Source organism: Leptonychotes weddellii, chromosome 3, assembly GCF_054177405.1.
Source record: "Leptonychotes weddellii isolate Sample4059 chromosome 3, ASM5417740v2, whole genome shotgun sequence".
Lineage (NCBI taxonomy): Eukaryota > Metazoa > Chordata > Mammalia > Carnivora > Phocidae > Leptonychotes > Leptonychotes weddellii.
The window spans coordinates 78404438-78426937 of NC_138371.1; the positions used below are offsets into that span (position 1 = coordinate 78404438).

The 22500-nt window shown below is 39.7% G+C and overlaps 1 protein-coding gene across 16 annotated transcripts in view; it reads left to right on the forward strand.

The window, feature by feature from the left end:
* The window catches only part of QTMAN (queuosine-tRNA mannosyltransferase), a 380429-nt gene that overhangs the window by 279082 nt on the left and 78847 nt on the right, over positions 1–22500 (forward strand). The window lies entirely within an intron of this gene.

The following is a 22500-nucleotide window of genomic DNA, read 5'->3' on the forward strand; positions in this document are numbered from 1 at the left end:
TTTTTTTTTAAAGATTTTATTTATTTATTTGACAGAGAAAGACACAGCGAGAGAGGGAACACAAACAGGGAGTGGGAGAGGGAGAAGCAGACTCCCTGCCGAGCAGGGAGCCCGATGCGGGACTCGATCCAGGGACTCCAGGATCATGACCTGAGCCGAAGGCAGTCGCTTAACCAACTGAGCCACCCAGGCGCCCGAGGAAAAAACATTCTTAAGAATGAAGATTTTGGGGGCACCTGGGTGGCTCAGTCGTTGAGCGTCTGCCTTCGGCTCAGGTCATGATCCCAGGGTCCTGAGATCGAGCCCCGCATCGGTCTCCTTGCTCAGCAGGGAGCCTGCTTCTCCCTCTCCCACTCCCCCTGCTTGTGTTCCTGCTCTCACTGTCTCTCTCTCTGTCAAATAAATAAAATCTTAAAAAAAAAAAAAAAGAATGAAGATTTTGATATTGCTCTCTAGGTATGAGATTCTTTCCTGTTCATTACCTTCCTCTCTCTGAGCTTAGCTACCATGTTTTTTATTGGCCCATCCTCAAATCTCTGTACTTCACATCCAGCTTAAAACAGATTTCTCCAAAAACTTTTTTCCTAGATATTCTTGGTTTTCTTCGAGTGCCTTATGCAGCTGCACCAATGAAAAATAATAGAAAAAAGAGAAGATATGGTAAGGGATTGTGGGTTGTTGTTGGCATCATAGTTTTCCATCCTCACCACTCCAGTATCTGGGAAGTTTTTAGACCAGTAATACCACTGATAGCCACCAGTGCAAGGTGAAGGATTCAATGGTAGCTATTTAGAGCAGAAATAGAAATAAATATAAGAAAATATTTGAATTCATCACTAGTTCGGGAACTTTTCTAGGAGACTTTCTCCAGTTATGGCACCCAAAACATCAGCATCCAGCTTATCTAGTCTAAGCAAGTGTGTTTTCTTTCTAAAACAAGTGGCCTCGGTATAGATTTACTGATGTATAGTCTCTGCTCTGCATCAGTCATACATATACCATTTCAACTAATTCTTAAAATAACTCTAAGAAGTTGTTCCCATTAATAAGTGAAAAACCAGTGGCTCAACTAGGTTATCTTGTTGGCCCGGGGCTACTTACCTATTAGGTGATAATCCTGAAATTTGAGTCCAAGGCAATTTGCTACTAAAGGTGCCTTGCAACACTCCCCCTTCTAATGAAGATTTTTACTCACATACCCTACCTTCCCTCCCACTCCTATTTCTAGGACGTATGTGACACTTCAGTGAGAGCAAAATTTCATTGGCACTGTTACCAACCTCTCTGGAGTTGTGAACAAAATACAAATAAAACAAGACGGAAGGTTTTGCACATAAGTGTCTTTGCCCTTAACACCAGCAGCTTCTTTAATCCTAGAAGGCAGGAGTGATAAAGTGTATCTCTTTCAAAGAGTACATCCATATTGTTTTCCAATAGAAGAGTAACATATGTTTGTTAGAAGATGACCTAAACTGATCCATTCTTTAATAAAACAGGGAAGTTGGATGGTTTTGCCAGTCTGTGAATGAATGGTCTTGTCAACATGATCCCAGGAGACTGGGAGTGACCTTGTGTTCTCTGTGGATGTGGCTTTGGGTCAAGGAGTATGAGGCCAGTGGGTAGCAGCCTCACTTGACCTCTGAGAGCTTCTTGTAACTGTACCTTTAAAATCTCCAATGGCAGAAACGTTTTTTTTTTTTTTTTCGCCATATAACATGTAGATCGGGAGTTTGATATTTATTAAATCTTTTGAAAATAAAATTTGAATTTAAAAATAAGTACAGGCTTATTATAACTGTTTAGGTTCACTTTCTCTAGCAATCACCTTCATTTCCGTAAAACTGAAACTTTATTAAGCAACTGCTTGTGCCAAGCACTATGCTGAACAGTTTCCTGTAAATTATTATATTTTACCCTCTCAATGATCCTATGGCCTTTTTAAAAAGGATCATGCCAATAATCAGGGAAGAGCAGTGTGGTTTTTGTTATAATGACAATGATTTCTTCCTATCCAGATAGGTTTTAAAATGTTACACTTACGACTTTTGTTATCTTTCCTTCCAAGAAAGGATAAATGCTATTTATGAGAAGCTCAGTTTAATAATATCAGATGAGCAGAATTCTGGGTTTTTTTTTAATGTTCGTTCTGACCAGAGAACTTTGGATACTGAAGGCCCTTACTCTAAGACAGTTCAACACAAGAGCAGGTCCAAAGAGTGTTTCATGCATCTTAAAATTTAAATTTACATTTAGCCAATGAGAACTCAAAGCTAGTATCAGTGTTGATCATACAAAGGGAGATGTTTCTAATTAACTAACTTTAAAGCCCTATCTTAATCACTTAGAGCATTCTTGTGCACATCTGCGCTGCAGGAGTAACTGGATTACCTCCATGGTGTATGTGTGTCAGGGTGTGCATGTGTGTTTAAAGCAATGCTATAACTCTATCCAAATGCTATTCAGCACTGCTTTAAAGTTTAGAAGCAAATGTGTACTTAGGAACATAGTTTAAAAATTGAAAGCTCCCCCCCCCACCTTACATGTTCTTCTCTTGTAAATTGGGCTTGTTTGTGGAGGGCAGCCATTTCAAAAACTGTGACACATACATCCCAGAAGTCTTCCCTCTTACTTCGATCTAACCTAAATGAGCACCAGAGCCAGGGCCTCTCTTGTGGTTTTGCTTCATCTGACAATGACATCAGCATCTTTCCATTTGCCTTATTTTCATAGAATGATGCCCGAAATGAGTGGCGATGCCAGGAAAGGAGACTGAGTCCTAGGAGTAATTTTTCATTAGAGTAAATGAAGTGATATGATAAACAAGTCAAACCTGATGTGACAACATGGCACAAAGCCGTGATACAAAAAGTTTGATTCTCTTCCTGTGAATGTTTTCTAAAGCTTTTATTATGCCTTTCCCATGTCTTGTGTGTATATATACTGATCAGTGGAAACATCATTCGTGTGCAGATATTTATTTCTATCAATGAATGACCAGATGGTTCTTGCCTATGTTGGAAGAGAATCATTTTCCCTATTCAGTAACTGAGGGACATTCTTTGTAACAAACTAAATAGGATGACCAACTCTAGCCCAAGTGAGAAACACGCAGCTGCCTTTCTCTACTTTGTAAAGTTGGCAGAGGCTCACACATGCCTTTATTCTTATTTTTTTTAATTGAAATAGTTTGTGTATTTTCCCCACTGAAGTAACACATGCTCATTGTGGAAAACTATGGCAATACAGACAAAAATAAAGAGGAAGAATGCTCATAAATTGATTTTTACTACCCATAACTAGCCACTTGGAGATTTAATGATGGTGATGAAGATACAAAGCTGATGTTTATTTGAATGCATACTCTTTGCTAAACACTGTGCTAAGTGCTGTACACAAATTAGTTTATTTAATTCTCCCCACAACCCACTGATGTAGGTAATGGTATTGACCACCCCCCCCCCTTCGGAGCTGAGAACACTGAAGCTCAGAGATGTAAATGAATCGCCTGAATCACATGGCTTCTAGGTCCCAATAGTAGCAGACTTCATGGACCTGAGATTGCCTGCCAGCTAGCCCCATTGACTGCTAAGAGTTAACTGATGAACTCTTCATCTGGTGTATACATTTCAAATATTTTTTTCACTTTTGCATGTTGCCCTTCAGTTTTTATTTATGAAGCTTTTGATGTTAAAACATTTTATTTTTACACAGACGAACCTGTTCTTTACTTTTGTGGTTTCTACCTTTAGTGTTGCGTTTCCTATTCCTAGTTTATAACACAGGAGGGAGGGAAAAAAAAGAAATGCTAACATTACCAGAAGAAAATAATCACAAGCCAGAAAGCCAGGGTGTCTGCCAAAGCTATCACCAACAGGAAGAGAAGGGAGATCTGAGATGTGTCTGAAGGCAGTGTCAAAAGGGGAAAATAAAACTAGTCCTTTATTATATTCATCAAGTGCAGTCCATTCAATAAACCAGTTACATGCACTTCCTTTCTTGCCTCCTGTCCTCCCCTTCAAGCTCCTGCAGCAGGCAAGCTCTGGACTAAGAAGAAGGACTAGAGGAAAAGAGAGGAGGGCTTGTTACATAGCTGGTGCTGTTGGAGGGTTTCTCTCATGGGTTTCAAATGCCTTCTGTCAGCAGTAGGCAAATACCAGCTCTTTTGTGTGGTGCAGAGGTATGTTCTTTTGAGATGTTCCTGGGAAGACCTCGCACACAGAGGTATTCCCTAGCATGGATGAAACACTCTTTGGGTGACCTCTTATCACTTCCTTCTCTCAGATCCTGACACAAGGGTATGACCCTTGCCTTGAAGTCAGCCTTCTTGAGCATAGTCCTTTCAATATGGTGCATGCATAACTCCCCTTCACCAGGAACGTGGGTTGGGGTGGGAGGAAATCAAGTATCCTTTCCCTTTCAAATGGTAAAAATTGGGCTTCTTCCTTTCTCCATCTGCTCTTTCTCCTTGCCCTGTCATATGGACAACTTCAGTCAGCCTCCTGCCTTCAGAATCCTGAAGTCAGGGCTATCATCAGGATCTATGGCCCATATTTTAGGGGGGCATGCAGTAGGTTCTCCCAAGAACACCTCTGAGCTCTGTTCTAGGAGCAGGAGGAGATTCTGAGTTTCAGCAGCTTGGAAGTCATCCAGTTTGAAGGAAGAGATGCCAGCCTCCCCTTATGGCAGACATCCCAAATCTCTACAAGAGGTTCTCATGGAGCCCATCTACACCAGTGAATTTCCTCCTCATTCTTAGGCTGTTAGAGAGTGATGAGTAAGAGTCATGGGGCCAATATTTCTACCTTTAGCAAGTCCTGCAGAGGTGTGTCTCGCACTTCCTTTTGGCATTTGTAGGTCTTAATCCTCAGGATGAGGACCTCAGCTGAAATGCCGAGATAATAGGAAAAGTTCCATTTTACACCATATGATGTAGAGTTATTTTGTGTTGTGAACATATCACATGATAAAAAGTTTCTAATTTTTTTTCCCAAATGGATAATTATCCTAGATACTTTGTCATTAGTTTGTTACTGTTTTAATAGTGACCCAAGCCATCAATAAATTGATATTCATTTCTTCCAGAAGTATAACTCCATTACAATAATATGAAAAAAATGGTATCAGAGGAGTGCTCTGTATTGCAAAGCCATTTCTATGTCACAGTGTGTAGTCCTTTGAAGCAGTATTTTGTTGATCTTGGTGACAACAAATTCAATATATCTAATAATACTGCATAGCAGGTCTTCGTTCTCTTTCCTGTTGATGTGACAGTCACTCTTTAATGAAACCTTATTTTGTATACTGTTTGCATTGTAGATCAGGAATGAAGAGCTGAGTTTGCTTAGGCAATAGCTGATCTGTTTATACTTTTTATAATTCTTCCATCAAGAAATAATTACCCTTCAACCAACCTTACCTCTTTCGACTTCACATATGCAAACCACCTAAATAAAACATACTCAAACACCCAAACCACACATCAGTATACAGAAACAGTCAGGACCCAGAAAAGCATAAAATCGTGTATGCATAACCCTTGCCACTTCCTTGTACCAAGGCAGTCATTCATTCAGCAAGTACATATTGAACATCTACTGTGGGCCATAAACCTGTGAGCCAGTAGAGTTGATTTTGCTCATTTATTTGCTACAGGGAGTAAAGAATAAGATTTGTTTTAACTCCAGTCCTATAAAATCAAAATGTTATTTCTGGCTTAACAAAGATAATATCATAGTAAGACTTTAGTATCTCTTGGTTTGTTGTCTATAATTCTCTGCTGGAATGCATCGACTATACATGGATTGGTTTTAAATGGCCTTCAGCAGATTGCTGCAGGACCATCTGGCCGTTTGCTATCTGTACTCCTAAGCTTACATTCAGTTCTAGAATAATCTGGCTTTTGACACCCTGAGAACTTGGTTTTGCCATGGCACATATTATTGAAATGTTAAATGTGTATAAATTAGGGCACATAGTGACATTCAGGTGATATATGTAATACTTTAACAAAGCCATCCTAACAAGATGTAGACCCTCAATACAGGTAAATTATGGAATAAGTGCATTTTTAAGATGACAGAATTTTTGTTTGTTTGTTTTATATGATAACTCCATCGAATACTTTCCCCAGGACATTTATTATTATTAACATTTATGGTTAAAAGTGTACACTTATACCCAATTTAGTATTAAAAGAGATATTTGCACATCTCTGTGTGTGTGATCCACAAAAATACAAACTGTGAATGTATATAACTCTCTACTAAAAACATTTGCTCATATTCATGAACCCACTATCCAAGGAAAGGCTATTTCAGGGTGCAAAGTAAAAAAGCTTTTCTGCTTTTTGGTAATGTTGAACCTCAAAATAATGTTCAGTATATCCTGAGGGATGACCATGGATCGTTGTGATCTTTAAACAAAACATTACTCTCTCTTTAAAAAGCTTGGAAGAGGAAGGGGTGCCTGGTGGCTCAGTTGGACTCTTGATTTCGGCTCAGGTCATGATCTCAAGGTTGTGAGATCAAGCCCCACGTCGGACTCTTTGCTGGGCCTGGAGTCTGCTAAGATTCTTTCCCTCTCTCTTCCTCTGCCCCTCCCACGCCTTCAAAAAAAAAAAAAAAAGTAGAAAGCTTGGAAGAGGGAAATTCAATCATATGTTAAAATGTCTGGTTTGTGGGGCGCCTGGGTGGCTCAGTCGTTAAGCGTCTGCCTTCGGCTCAGGTCATGGTCCCAGGGTCCTGGGATCGAGCCCCGCATCAGACTCCCTGCTCCACGGGAAGCCTGCTTCTCCCTCTCCCACTCCCGCTGCTTGTGTTCCCTCTCTCGCTGTATCTCTCTCTGTCAAATAAATAAAATCTTAAATAAATAAATAAATAAAATGTCTGGTTTTTTCTTATAACAGCAGAGATTTCTATTTGAGTGGGCACTCCATAAATACCGGCTGATTGCCTTATAGTTTAAGTCAATGTCTTAGAATTTAGAAAACTGGTGAGTTTTTAAGGAAGGATAAAACTTAGGTACAAACCTCTCTCTATTGCCTCACTTTGATGAATCTGTAACTATTTCCAGGCATAGTGAATCAATATCTACCTGTGTAATCCCCATTTCTCCTCAAAACCTTTTCTGATGTTTCCTGTCCAATATCTATTACAGTTTAGCAAGTCAGAAACTGGCTCTAACAATTTACTGTGGGATTAGGCCCTTAAGAACTTCAAATATTAAAACTTCTGGATAGAAAAGAACAAGTGAGTTTTTAAAACAATTAGTAACATAAGAATAAATTTGTAACATGAAAAATAAAAGATACTATAAAAAAATAATGCATATTTTAAAAGGACTAAGTAGAATTTTAATATATTCATTAAAATGAACTTGATGGAGATGTTAAGTATTAGATGTGTGTGAAGGGAGAATTAGTGACCTAGAAGCTAGATCTTAAGAAATAAAAGAATAATAATCCAACACATGTCTAATAGGATTTCCAGAAGGAAAAATTAGAGAAAGTGTTAGAGGCAATATTCAAAGAGATGTGGGCAAGAAATTTCCAGAGATTATTAAAATCATGAATTCTCAAGGTAATACATACATTTAGTTTTAAAAGTCAGAGAATACAAAAATCTATGATACAAAGCAAAATCCCTTTCCCCAGTCCTTCCCACCCCTAAGTTCTCCCACCTGCAGAGGCTACCACTAACAAAATGTTTATTTTTTTCTTGTCTTGCTAGTTCTTGATTTTTAAAATAGATATTATCTATTTACTTCCTACCAGCAGAAATGATTTAGTTAGCTCTCTTACAATCTGAGTATGCATGTGCACATACATACACTTTCCCTCACCCTATCCTTCCAGTATGGCTGTAGCTCAACTTTTGGTTAATTAAATATTCTGTGTTTATAGCATTATTGCTATGTTAAAAAATGTTCCCTGATGAGCATCATTGTTTTCTGGGTTTGGTTTTCTTCCTTGAACAACTCTTCACTTTTTCCTGAAGCTAATTACTGCTTTGGCTTTATCTGCCTGGTGTCTGTCACTATCCCAAACTCATTCCCAAGCTCTGTTGCTGTTACTGAGTTATCATCTTGATATGGCCAGTCACATCAAGAAACCTATCATTTCCATGTTTTTCCTTGCATACCTCCATCCTGGAGGCCTCCATTCTCTAGTTCCTGTTCCTTCTAGTTGCTTTCTGGGCCCTTGTGTCAACTATTTCCTCAATCCCGTGTCTCTCTGTTCTTTGTTTTCCTTTCTCATTTTAGTGTGGTGTATCTACCACAAGGGTTGTCCATGGGAGCTAAAATTTCTCAAGAACTTGCGTGTCTGAAAATGACTTTATCCTGTCTCACATTTGATTGACATTTGACTGAGTTTTGAACTCTCATTGAAAATCATTTTCCTCTTAAGTTTGAAGGAATGTTCTATTGGTTTCTACTTTCTGAACTTCCTGAACTTCCTGTTGAGAAGTTTGATTCCTGTCTATTTCTGATCGCTTGCATGTGACACTCCCTGTGTGCTCTCCCAAAAGGCATTAGACTTTCTTTTTCACCCCTGGTATTCTGAAATTCCATAATTCTTGGATTGGATTTTTGTTCCTTTCTTATGCTGGTCACTCATTCCCTTTAGCACAAAGAATTTTCTTATGTTGTTTCTTTGATTTTCTCCCCCATGATTTTCCTCATCTTCACTTTCTTCAACTGCTATTCGTCAATATTGAAATTTAGATGGGCCTCATTTTGTTATTGCTTCTCTTACTTCATTCTTTTCATTTTTGGTTTTCTGCTTTCTGTAAAATTTTCCTCAACTCTATCTTCCAATTCTTCTAATGATTCTTTTTCAGTTACAATATTTTTATTTGCAAGCGCTCTTCTTTGTTCTTGAATGTTCTTTGTTATTGCATTCAATTTTTCTCACCATGAATGCAAAAATCTTATTTTATCACTGTGGATATTATAGGAAATTTTTTTTAAGTTTTCTTCTACTCTTCCTTCTGTCTTAGTTTCTTTCAAGTTCCTTTTCTGTACTTGGTTGCTTTGTCTTATTTCATTTGAAGAGTTTTCCTCAAATGTCTGATGGTCCCTGGCTCTCCATTCATATTTGAGAGTGAGACCCTGAAAGGGTCCTTTTTCATAGAATGAACAAACAGGGATTCACTTGTTTTGTTGTGGCATCCCCACATGTCATTGGCAACAGGTCAGTCCAGTGAATTTCCAGAGAAAGGCTCCTCTTGTCGCCTGGATGGGGAATCTATTGCTGTCTGAGAGCCAAATGGTTTGGGAAGGGCGCTAGAGAAGCATCACCAATAAACGGGCATTCTTTCACTTAATTTCCCTCACCCTGCCTTCAGCCTTACCTGGTCTGTGGGGTTCAACCTTTCTGGTGAGGAAGCCTCCTTTCTGCTGTTGAGGTGAGGAGTGGGAGGTGGGGGGAGAGGGGAGACATGAGGTAGATGCCTGGCTGCACTGGGCTCTGGGAAGTTATCAGAGGGGTTTGTGCTCACTTCATACAGAATTGCTACCAGTTCTGTTTTCAGTTCTGCTCTGCATCTGCACCTCCAGAGGTACCTGGCATGTCTGATACCTGAGCCTTTGGAGTTTGTCTGGAACAAATGAGCTGCTGCTGCTTGGCTAACATCACATGCACAAGCAAAATCATCTGCAGGCATAGACATGTTCTGCCTCCTCCTCTGTGCTTAAACACCACTCATCCGTCTGCTTTCCATCTTCTGAAATTTAGTTGACATTTCTTTCCTATTGTCATCTTTCTCAGTTTTCCTCTTTGTCCTGGAACATCTATGCCTGTTTTTAAAAAATTCCCATACCATTATTTTAGCGGAGATTCAAAAGGCAAGAGGGATTTAAAATTGGTATTTGCTCTGCTCTGCTATCCCCAATCCATTCTTCACACTGCAGCAGAGTGTTTATTCAGCCCCAATCTGCCTGTAAACTTCTCAAATGGCCACAAACAGCTTCCCTTAGATTATTAAGGACAGGAAAGCCTTCCCCTGGTTATACCTTGGACCTCATTTTTGTCCATCCCCCCCTTCTCTCGTATTCACTCCCAATCGACACCCAGACCATAATTTTTGCTTTTTATGCCTGAACCATATTTTCTCCCCAGACCCTTTGCACATGCTATTACTCTTAGCACAGCCCATCTCTCACTACCACAACTGGCTAACTTCCAACCACCACCAACCACAGCCTTGGCTGAAAGATCACCTTCTCTAAACAGCCTTCCTTGGTGCTAGGCCCATCTCCAGGACTGGGTTCTCATCATTCTAACACCTATTCTTCCCTGATCCGAGCACCTACCACATCACATGGTCCGTGGGTGCAACTTGGCTATTTGCTCGGCATATACTAAGCACTCCAATTTTTGTTTAAAGGTGATTGAATGGTTTTTTTCTCTAAACCTTTTTCAGTCAGTATTTTCACTGAGTATTTAAGGCCTTTCTTTGCTGTCAGGACTTGGTTATAGTCTAGTAATAGCCCAGTGGTTTACCCATCTGTTTCCAAACTTAGAAATAATGGAAAGTATAGAAAACCTGAAGTAAGTGGGAGTGTTTGTACACTCACTTTGTACACTTGAAGGCTTCATTTCACATGTAATATTAACAAACCTGTATCTTCTAATGCTAGTTCAGGATAAAATCAGTTTCTGTGGCTTAACAATTAGATGGCAATAGAATCAGAACTTGAAGTGAATCAATACTTAGTGCCCTAGCATTTAATGTGGTGGCGGAAAAGAAAAAAAAGGCAGGTTGTGCTAGAAGTTGGATTTGCTGGTAATTTTGATTTATTCGGGTTGTGGATGGGCAAATGAAAAAGAAAAAAAAAAAAAAGACTGGATTTTTTGATGCCCATGTGTTCATGCTTCAGAGACCTGAAAACTGATGTTTTAAATTTCTTAGTTTTACTCTCTTGTTCTATGCAGCTTTAAGAAGGGAAAAAATGGAAACACTCAGTTAGAAAAATGAAAAGAATAAAAGAAAAAACAAGGAAAAGTGAAAGGTAAGAGAAAAGTACCATAGGAAACAAATAATAGAAAGGGAGGAATATATTTGTTTGATTTATAACATTAGGCCTTTTTGTTATTAATGTGCCTGTAGGCATGAGTACGAATCTTTGATTAGTACACAAATGAAAATAAGGTAACATATTAAAATGCCTGCCTTAAATGAATGGCTAAAGTGAAACTGGTAAGAGTTGACAAGAAAAACATATTTTAAAAAAAAGCATGAGTCTTGGGGCACCTGGGTGGCTCAGTCGTTAAGTGTCTGCCTTTGGCTCAGGTCATGATCCCAGGGTCCTGGGATCAAGTCCCGCATCGGGCTCCCTGCTCAGCGGGAAGCCTGCTTCTCCCTTTCCCACTCCCTCTCCTTGTGTTCCCTCTCTTGCTGTCTCTCTCTCTGTTAAAAAATAAATAAAATCTTAAAAAAAAAAAAAAAAGCATGAGTCTGGTTCAGGAAATAGGTTTCACTATGAAATGGCAGTGGAGTAGAGTATCTCTTTAGTAATCATGACAACAACATAATGATGATAATCTTCACCGTTATTATCAATAATAAAAAACAATAGTATTTACTGACCTCTTACTATGTGCCAAGCAACATGGAAAGCATCATTCTGCAAGGCGGCCCTAATATTACCCCATTTTACAGATGAAATGACCAATAATTAAAGAAAAAAAAACATTTTCCCTGGTCAGCTAATAAGTGGTAGAGCCGTGAATTTGAAACCAGTGTGCCTAGAGCCTTGCTGACCCAGTGTGCCCTTTTGCGTGTGATTAAGGACTGTAAGATAATCAGTACATTTAATAGAATGTTTTGATCCTTATTCTTCTAGAGAAGTCTACGACTGGTGGTATTCTCATTGGTCAGATGAGAAAACCCAGGTTTAGAGAGATTGACTATTCACAACCAAACAAATCTTTAAGAAAAATGTCTTTCCTAAAACTCCATTCTCTATTCTTTTTTCTTTTTTTTAAAGATTTTTATTTATTTTTATTTGAGAAAGGGAGAGAGCGAGCGAGAGAGAACGAACGGGGTGAGGGGCAGAGGGAGAAGCAGACTCCTTGCTGAGCAGGGAGCCCGATGCAGGGCTCGATCCAGGGACATCGGGATCATGACCTGAGCCGAAGGCAGACACTCAACCAACTGAGCCACCCAGGCGCCCCTCTATTCTTTTTTCTTAATTCTTAATAAACAAGTACCATTTTGTGCTTCACAATAAAATTCACAGACATTTCCTCCTCTTCATCCTCCAAATTCTTTTATCAGTTTTGATAGTCAGCTCTCTCTTCTTCGACACTATTCTCTTGTTGTCACTGCCTGTCAACATAAATATGGTGCCTCCTACTCTGTTGGTTTCCTGATACTCTGTTCAGGAAATTTCACACGTTACAGTGTTGACCCTCTCTCCTTTTTCCACAGCAGTATCCATTTGTATTGGTCATCTCAGGCTGCCAAAAAAAAAAAAAAAAGTTCCTTGGAGTGGGTGGTTTAAACAACAGATACGTATTTTCTCACAGTTCTGGTAGTTGGACACCTGAGAACAGGGTGCCGGTATGGTTGGTTTTGAGTAGGGCTCTCTTCCTGGCTTGCAGATAGCTGCCTTGTGGCTACATGTCCTCACATGTGGTGGTGGAAAGGAGGAGGGGAAGGAGAGAGACAGAGAGAGATCTCTTCTGCTTCTTAGAAGGCAGCAGTCCTATCGGATTAGGGCCCGTTATGACCTTGTCTAAACCTTGTTACCTCCTAAAGATCCTATCTCCAGACATAGTCACATTAGGGGTTAGGGTTTCAACCTATGAATTTTGAGGGAACACCATCCGGTCCATAGCACCAGTAAAATGATGTCATGCTCTAAGGGAGAGTTTCCATTTAGAAACACTGCCATAGAGGAATTCTTATATTTATTTGGAAAGAAGAAAGCAATCCTTTCTTTACTATCAACACATTTTCCCATCCTGCTTTCAACTTCCAAATAATGGCTTCTCAAAAAAAAAATCATGGAATAGAACATGTGATTAGAGATCATTTTTAGAGTTTCCTTTGATGCTTTACTGATGCTATGGAAGACCTGGGATTCCCAGAGTAGTGAGAACATTTACTCGCCAACAAGGTAAATCCTAGCAAAGGAGCTTGCTGAGTCTAGGTACATGTGAAACAGCTACTTCCTCCTACTTGAAAGAGATTACTTCAGATCCACAGTTTTCATTTTTATATACTATCATTAAGTTAACTAAGGTGGAAGGATAGAAGATTTTACAGTTTAGCCTCTGAGTTATTAACGAAACAAATGATGAGCAAGTTATTAAGATCGAATTGAAAAATTAGGTCATTTTAGCAATAGAATCAGTAAACAATTTAGTTTAACAGTGATGTGGATAATTTACAACTTCAGGGGCTAAGAGACCAAAATAAGTTGGCATAAAATGTTACTACATGTGCGCTAAAGGCTTTGTCACTACAGATACGATACGGGAGGAGCTTCAATGTTGAATGACTATTTGTGGATTGATTACAGTTTCTCATTCACTGACTAACTAGGAAATTTGATGTTATCCAAGATGGCCTTAGGGCTAACTCCTTAAGTCCGGGTGTCAACCTGACTGAGCAAAGGCATGGGAAGTTAGATTTACTCAGCTCCTCCACAGGGCACAGTTCTCTTTTATCCTCTCAAGAAATTTGCAGTAACAGACACTATCCCATTTTATGGATTAGGAAACTGAGGTTCAGAGAAATTAAGTGATTTGAATAAATTCACAAATACAGGAAGTGCCTGTGTACTGATACAGCCTGGATTAACCTCTATTCAGCATGTCCATTGCTTGAGTGGAGTTCCTTAAGGTGCTTCACAGAGATTTCTCTCCACCTGTCCTCCCAAAATCATCTTTTGCAAAGGCTCACTGTGGTATTTGAAATGATCCCATTTATGACAAGTTCCCTTGAGTTAAGGTACTGCCCCTTTTGAAGGGTGCAATACATTAAGCATGGAAGGTGAGACATTGCGGGAATTTAAGATTAGTTTCCAATAAGACCAACAATGGAGAGCAGGGCATGGTTCAGGGCGGGACCCAAAGTGGGGCTTAGTTTCAACATATAGGCTACAAGGAGACACGTGGTAGGTGTGGGGGACAGCAGGGGGACCCGGGCAATCAGAAAGTAGTATAAACATCTTAGGGAATTAACCACCAGTGGATGGTTAATACTTGAAACAGATGTTGGAGAATAAAGATTCTCTGTTTGCAGTTTAGCCTACAGCTCTGCCTAACGGTGTTGCATTGCTATAGTAAACCTTGTGTAAACTAGAGGGTTTTATTGTTCTGAGAGAACTCTTATTTTGGGAGGAGTGGAGCTCCTGAGAAGTAAGCATGCATATGCTCTCAAGACTGGCTCTGGATTTGATGAACATTTGTTCTGTCAACATGCAAGGTAGCTTTTCGTCTCATACATTTGTAAGGACCTTAAATTTTCGGTGAGAGGAGTATATTTATTCTAAAGGGATGTTATAAAATTGCACAAGACAAACTGCCGTTGCTAGTAGGCAGTTAAATTAGCAATGTATACAACCCAAAACACTCTGAAATCAAGAGAGAATGGGGGCGCCTGGGTGGCTCAGTTGGTTAAGCGACTGCCTTCGGCTCAGGTCATGATCCTGGAGTCCCGGATGGAGTCCCACATCAGGCTCCCTGCTCAGCAGGGGGTCTGCTTCTCCCTCTGCCCTCTTCCCTCTCGTGCTCTCTGTCTCTCATTCTCTCTCTCTCAAATAAATAAATAAAATCTTAAAAAAAAAAAGAGAGAGAATGGAGACTTGAGGCATAATTGTTTAAGTTAAATAATACTGGGGCGCCTGGGTGGCCCAGTCGGTTAAGCATCTGCCTTCGGCTCAAGTCATGATCCCAGGGTCCTGGGATCGAGCCCCACAAAGGGCTCCCTGCTCAGTGGGGAGCCTGCTTCTCCCTCTTCCTCTGCCTGCCACTCCCCCTGCTCGTGCACTCTCTTTCTCTCTCTGACAAATAAATAAAGTCTTTAAAAAAATAAGTTAAAAAAATATAAGTTAAATAATACTAACCACATAAACCATATTGTCAGAAGAGGTCATATAAACAAATGGTATAAGTAAGGTATGTAGGAAGTGTTAGATTTTCAGAAAAGTGGTGGTGGGAAAGGAAAAGAAAAAGGAATAGACTCATGAGCACAGGACCATCTTTTCCTAGGATAGCCATACGTCCCAACCATTGAAGGGACAGCCTTCAGAAAATGGTGGCCCTCAAGCAAGGGAGGAAGCTGCAGCTTGTCTTTTGGGTGGCCTTTAGGGGAAAGTGCTGTCGTCCCTAAGGGTGTCCTCTCTGGGGCCAGGCGGAGCTAAGGAGGCCAGTCTGATAACCACAAATTTGCTTTCAGTCTCAGCGTGCATTTCTCAGGCTAGTAAGTAGGGTTTGCTTGTTCACTTTGACTGCAGCTCGTGTCTCTAGATTCTGTTTTTCTATCTTGTCACAAAACAGATTCTTCATAGTTGCAGTGAGTACCCTTGCCCCGTGCCCTTCGCTGTCAATACTGCGTGTCGGCTTTGCGAGTTTATGCCACGGGAGATGAAATTTGGTTCAGGCACCAAACACTGAACGTCTGAACAACATGGCCTAAGCAGCCACAGTGGTGTTGGATGGTTGTTCCCCCAAAGCATTTGTGCTATGTGTGTGAGGATTATGATGGACTCGTCTGTGATTTGAATCGGTTCATATTTTGTTCTGCCAGGAGTTTCTTATTGAAACAGCCTCCATAGACATGTGCCATCTATTTTATGAGTATTAGCCCTTAGCCATCTCCAGGAAGGAAGAGCAGCCATCCTACAACCAACCAACCAAGCCTAAGTCTGTCTTTCTGTTTAATGTTGTGGTCTCCCAACATCTAGTTTTAATTATGATGGATTTCTTTGCCTGTGATTCCTTTATTTAGTGAAGATAGTGTGGCAAGAGATACAGGGCGGTGTGTGTGTACACATGAGAATGCTAGATCAAGATTTTTACTTTTATAGTTTATAGTTTTATATAAATCTGCTTACCATATAAGTGATATATTGGTCACATGTGGGCTAGCATGATTTTTTAATTATCTTTGATATTTGCTTATGTGGCTAAATTCTAAAAATGTTAATTTTGTAATTAATTTCCAGCACGTTCTTTGGAAACAGTGAACAGTTTTTGTTATAAATCACCCAAGAACTTAGATCACTACACTGCCTGGATATGTCTTCCCAGTTGGTTTTGGAAAAGTTACTTATCTTTGATTCCTATTTCCTTTCTCTTCAGTTCTCAATATGGTTTGTATCCAAGAATCCACAGAAATGGCTGTGATAAAATCAAATGATATTTTTTTTCTGCTGTCATCCATATTAGCCTGGAACCGTATCTCCTGTCACTTTTTTTCACAGATTCTCCTCATTTCTTTCAGACTTCCTTTTGTCTACTGATATGTGGCCTTCGTGCATGGCCTTTGGTTGGAGTTTCTTCATTTTCTTGTGTGAATGCATTTCCCCGCTCCTTCTGCCATGTCTACCATATAAAATGTGCCACCCCCTAGCTTGCCTTTCAGACTCTAGCTATGCATCTCCTAGGGTCTCCAGTAGTGTTTCCCCAAATATCCTTTGTTGAATATTAATTCTCAAGGTGCATCCTTGGGGGTGGAGGAGTCCTTGTTTCATTAGTGTTAAGTTTGAGAAACGATAAACGTAATATTCCTATTACATAATAGGTGCTCAATAAATATTTTTTTAATTAACAAAAGAACGAATGAGTGGACGTATTCATAGTATACACTAGCATGTACTTTGGGAAGTTCTTTAGCGAAGAAATATTTCGCTCTGTTTAACCCAGCATTTACCCAACATGTTTTCTCACAAAACCTTCTCTAGTGTTGCACAAAACACACCTTGTTAAAACCTCAGCCTAAGCCATACAATGCCGTGGCCATACCACTCTCCCTCCCTCAAACCCCAGCTATGTGGAGAGGGGCTGAGCTTCATCAGCTCCCTCTTCTTGCCTGCCCCACACGCAGGCCACTTTCCTTATTTCAGTTGCTAACATGCACCTCCTTCTGCCTTGGCTCAAATCTGGAATCATCTTTGACCAGTTATGCTGTCTTTCTCTTCCATCATCTGCTGATTTGCATCATTTTTCATGTTCTGTCTTACAAATCTGTTTTGAGAAGCAAGACCATTGATAATCTCTGTCTCGTGGACTCTTATCTATGGGTATGTATGAGATTCTATAGGTTGAACTCACTATATTAAGTACTTTTTATTGAAATCTCTCAAAAAAAATTTGTAAGCAGTGTAACATACATTTCAGCCATGCTATTCTCTTCAACAACACATCAATCAATATTAATGTCCTAAGTTTATTTGACTCGCTTTATTTTATCGCCTTCCTTTTGACTACCTCTGTTAGTCAACTAAACATACTCTAGCCTCTCAACTTTAGCAGAAATAAGCTAAGGTACCTAGAGCATTTCCTGCACTTGCATTCAATCTTAACATCATTTAAAGCTACTCTGAAATCTAGTCTTTCCAGATTGATCTGAATAAGCCCATTTCTATAGGTCCAGCTCTAGCTGTAGTGTTTGGATGTGGGGGTGGCAAGAAGCAAGCAAATTTAGGTCTAGAAAGTACATACACCAGCTGTGTCTTTGAACATTAGCCGACATAGTACTGGGATTTTGTGGCAGGGTCTCTGGAACCATGTTGGAGGACAGGCGTGGTGAGGAAAGAAGGACCTTTGTGAGGAGAGGAAGTGCAAGAGAGGCTCTACTTCTGTTTCTCAGCTTGGCGATTGGTTGGGAAAAAAGTAGGGGGGAGGGCCCCATGGCTAATAACAGATTGCAAATGATTACAGTAATCAGAATATTTTTAAAAGTAAAAACAGGTTCTGATAGAGCTGAGAGACTCAGAGGGAAAGAGGTTCTGTGAGTTAGGTGGACAGTAGCATTGCTTTAAGAAAAATTGGGGGGTTATTAAAAGGCAAATCTGGCTTAAGCTCTACAAGGCAGCTCACTGGTTTTCTTCTGACTCTTTTCTTTCTTTCACTCCTTATCTCAGGACCTTTTCTCTTCTCATTAACACCTCCACCAGAGTTGGAGCTCGGGAAGAGAAAGGAAGTGTTCAGACATGTGCCTATTTGCATACTCACTCTCTTGAGCTAATGCCAGGACGGCACATTCTGTCCAGTTCTATAGAAAAGCCAGTTTCACCCCATCAGTTAAGGTATTATTTTCTTTTTTAGCATGGAACCATTTATTGCCAAGCTTCTCTTAACTGTACATTACAAATAGCGTCTGATTAAGAATGTTCTGGATGGGTTAATTAGTGTGGTGACTATTATTAAGCAAACTGCTTGTTAGTATTATGCCTATTTGATCTTGGTATTGATGTGAAGTAATTGACCATAGAGCTACATTTAGAAAAGCTGGAATAAAGTTTTTTGATTTCTATTATGGCAATAAATTGTTTATATTAAACATGTCTATGAAAATATGAGTTTCATGGCACAGAGAATCAGAATAGACTCTGTGTGGGATGGTAGATGAGGATTGTTTTGTTTTGTTTTGTTTTGTTTTGTTTTTTAAAATATTAATACATTTGTCCAGCTTGCTTCACAACCAGCTCTGCTAGAACAAAGTAGTAAAAAACTATTTCAGCTTACTACTGCAGAGTATATAAAGAGTAAAGTGATTTTAATTTAACCCCACCTAAAGGACATATTTCCTTTGTGATTTAGCTAACTGCCTGAATACTTATCTAGGTAACAATCACTATATATTAACAGATTATTAAAGAAAAATATGGGAAGATATTCTAAGCAAGGAAAGCATAGCATGTAACCACCTTCTTTCAAATACCAGATTATTATCTATATTATTTATTGGTATTTTGTCCAGTCCTATTAAGTTTCCCTCACTATAGCATTTCCATAGGGAATTTATTCCATGAGCTAATAAATTATACCATCAGGGAGTTTTTCTTGAAATTCAGCTTAAATTTTCCCATTCTTAATTTCATCTCATTACTTCTAGTTATACCCCCTTGTACCCGGCTAAATAATTATTCTCTTTCCTTGGAGACTCCTATTATGTCCCCCTCTACTTGTCACTTAGCCAGGCTATTCATACTTAGCTCCTTTAATCTGTCCTCATGAATCAGTTCTTCCATTGCCTTGGTCATTATTATTGCTCTTCTAAGAACTCTCTGATTTTCAGACATATACAGTTACAGGTGCCCCGGATGAAACCAGCATTCGCACGGCCCTCTGTCCCCACAGACTTGGTGTCTTCCTTCTCTTTCCAACACACTCCATGACAAAGTGGCATCAGTTTGCTGGTCAGCTCAGCACGTGCTTCTCTGGTCAACCTCCAGACAATCTCAGCAGTGTTTTCCATGTGTCCTACTTGCATTCAGGACTTTTTTTTTTCAATTTCATAACATTAGTAAGCTGAGTTTTTGTTTACTGTCTACCTATGTTCTGCCTCTTTCCATGTTCCCACTGACCACCACCGATTAAGTCAGCCATCCACAACCTGTGTTAACAGGGATCCTGTTCATCCTTGCCAACATTTAGAAGCAGGCCTAGCACCTTGCCCACAGCGAAATGCCCTGTCACTTACCAATTCCTATTGTTTACAACCCTTTAGCCAGTCTCCCATCCCTTTTAATTTGCAATTTTGCTCACATGCTAGCCAATATAAATGGATTTTAAGAGTAAGATGGGTCATGATACTGTTTTCTAAGATAAAGTTATGTTGTTTCAATGCCCGCTGATTTTTTTTTAATTGTCAATCCTTCCTGCACTAAATTTGTAATTTTTGTTAAAATCCTTTTTAAGTTTGCCTAGCATCCTTTATCCAGCATAAACAAATAGGTTTCTTCACTTGCTTTATTGTTGTTTTCCAGATATGTACAGGTGTTCCTTCTCTTACTGTTTGTTTCACTTATTTAAAATTTAAGATGTTGTTGGGATGCCTGGCTGGCTCAGTCAATGGAGCATGCGACTCTGAGCCCCACTTTAGGTGTAGAGATTACTTAAAAATAAAATCTTTAAAAAAAAGTTACGATATTGTCATGTTTTGTTGGCTTTTTTTGTTTTGTTTTGTTTTGGTTTGGTTTTTGGTTTTTTTTTTTTACTTTTGTGGTGATCAATGGGAACTTTTTCATTGTTTTTTTTTTTTTTTTTAGTTCCTTAGAATCTCCTCAGTGTTTTGAATTTGTTTCAGGAAGAAAGTTGGTTAGTTCGCATGATAATTTAGACCAGTGAGATATGAAACTATAATCTGATATGCCCAAGTTTCTTTATTTTTAAAATCAAGAATTAATGTATTATTGTATTAGGGTATACGAAAGTAGTTAGTACCATTTTTGTGTTTTATCTATCTCTATACAATCATGTATTTATTACTTGGGAGGGTGCTTATATAGAAGGTGATTTCTCTCAAAGGGCTTTATGAGACAAGCACAGAGGCCCCCCAAACAAGCTTTATGGTTCTGTAACGTACACAGCACACTTCAGCCAAGGACTTTGTTTCCAGCTCACAGCAGAACCCGCCGTATCCCTTAGTGTTGCCCATCAGTCCTTGCCTTCAGACCTAGTGAACGTCCTCGGCCCCTCTCCCCTGTTCTGGTCCCTCAGAACACTTCTTATACTTACCTTCACCTCTGCTCACCTCGCATGAAATAAATGGCCTCATCTAATGCTTTGGTGACACACCGTAGATTGCACACCTGCCACCTGAAACTGTTTTTTTCCAGCTTCACTTGTCTGTTCTTCCTTCAGCTTCGTAAGAAAGCTTGGTCTGTTCTCTTTTATAAGGCCTACTTGCTTTCCCCCATTCCAAAAATCCTACATGCTATGCTATCCTCCTGCTTCTGACTTGTAAGACTTTTCTGTTTCTTCAGGAGCCAGCTCCCTTCCCTAGCAAGTGTCCCCAAGTAAACACCCAAGTGAATACCCCTATATACGCATGCCCCATTAAGGAAAACAGACCTTGCTTCCCCATTCTCCTCTCAATCTCTCTTTCTCTGCCTCTCCCACTTTGATGGGCGCACTGTAACCCTCAGGCTGATTTCAGCCTGCACTCTCCACAGGATCTACCCTTTGAATAGCAAGTGATCCAAATGCTCATCTTATCTGGTGCTCTGGTACCTCTACAATGCTCAACACCCCCTTTTTTATGCATTTTTAAGGTTTCTTGATTCCTTTCTTAGACGTTCTTTTGAGGCTCTTAACTCACTTCAATAGGGTGATACTACTCTCTCAGATCCTCTTTTTACTTTTCCAGATGTTCCTTATTGCTCTCCTTCCATGGTTCTTCTTCCTTACCTACATCTTAAATGCATATAGTCTCCATTTCTTCACTTACTCAACAATCCAGGGAAGGGGTGCAGTCTCAAGATGGGCCTCAGGGACTCTGAGAAAGCACTTGTTGTCTGGCCTCAGTCTACCTCTCTAGACCTCACATTTTGGGACCTGGCCCCAGCCTCTTTGGATTGCTTGCTATTCGCTGGAGAGTTTATGTTCTTTCCCAACCTTTTCCTTGGATCACAACATTCTCTCAGTCTAGAACTTCCCCTTCTCTGCCTTTAAAGTCCCTCAACTAAAACCATCTTTAAGCCTTCACTGATCCCCAAGTCACAATTAATGTCTAGTACTGTTTTAAAAGTTGGAATGTTCATTCTTTTTGCATTCCACCACAGGTTAGTTGGTTGTTCATGTCTGTTCTAAGCACTACTGGTTTGCTCCCCAGTAGATGGTGAGCTTCTTGATTTCATTTTATTTAGATGCTTCTAGCAATAAGTAACAGATACCAAACTCTGTATGGCAAAGCATTATGGGAAGACAGGGAAGAAATGACATTGAAAAAATATCTTTCAAGAAATATTCTCAAGGTCGATTTAATAAAAATGTGTGTACAGGTGCCCAGGTATACAGAACAGTCATATGAGCAGAAATGGCCAGTGTTAATCAAGGAAGTTTCAAGCATTTTTGTTGGGAAATGATTAAGTGTGGCTTGGAAATATGCATTGGGCCATGCAGTGACTGGAAAATGTAAAATGGAACTCTGGCAAGATGAGTGAAAGGAGAGTGATAAATCATCTCTCTATTCTTATTTTTCACAGATTGTGAAGTGTAGGTTTTATAGCTGCAGAAACACTTTGAAAACCACTCAAAGACCATGTGGTCTAATTTCAAAGTTTTGAACTTTCTCTGGATGGCTATTACTTTTTGTACTTTTTCTAGAATGTTTGTTATATGTTTGGTTTATTTTTATCAGTTTTCTACATCATCATTGTGTCCTTACAGAAAGGTAAAGGACAAGTTTTAAATCACGGGGGAGACGAACCATGAGAGACTATGGACTCTGAGAAACCAACTGAGGGTTCTGGGGGGGCGGGGTGGGGGGATGGGTCAGCCTGGTGATGGGTATTAAAGAGGGCACATGTTGAATGGAGCAC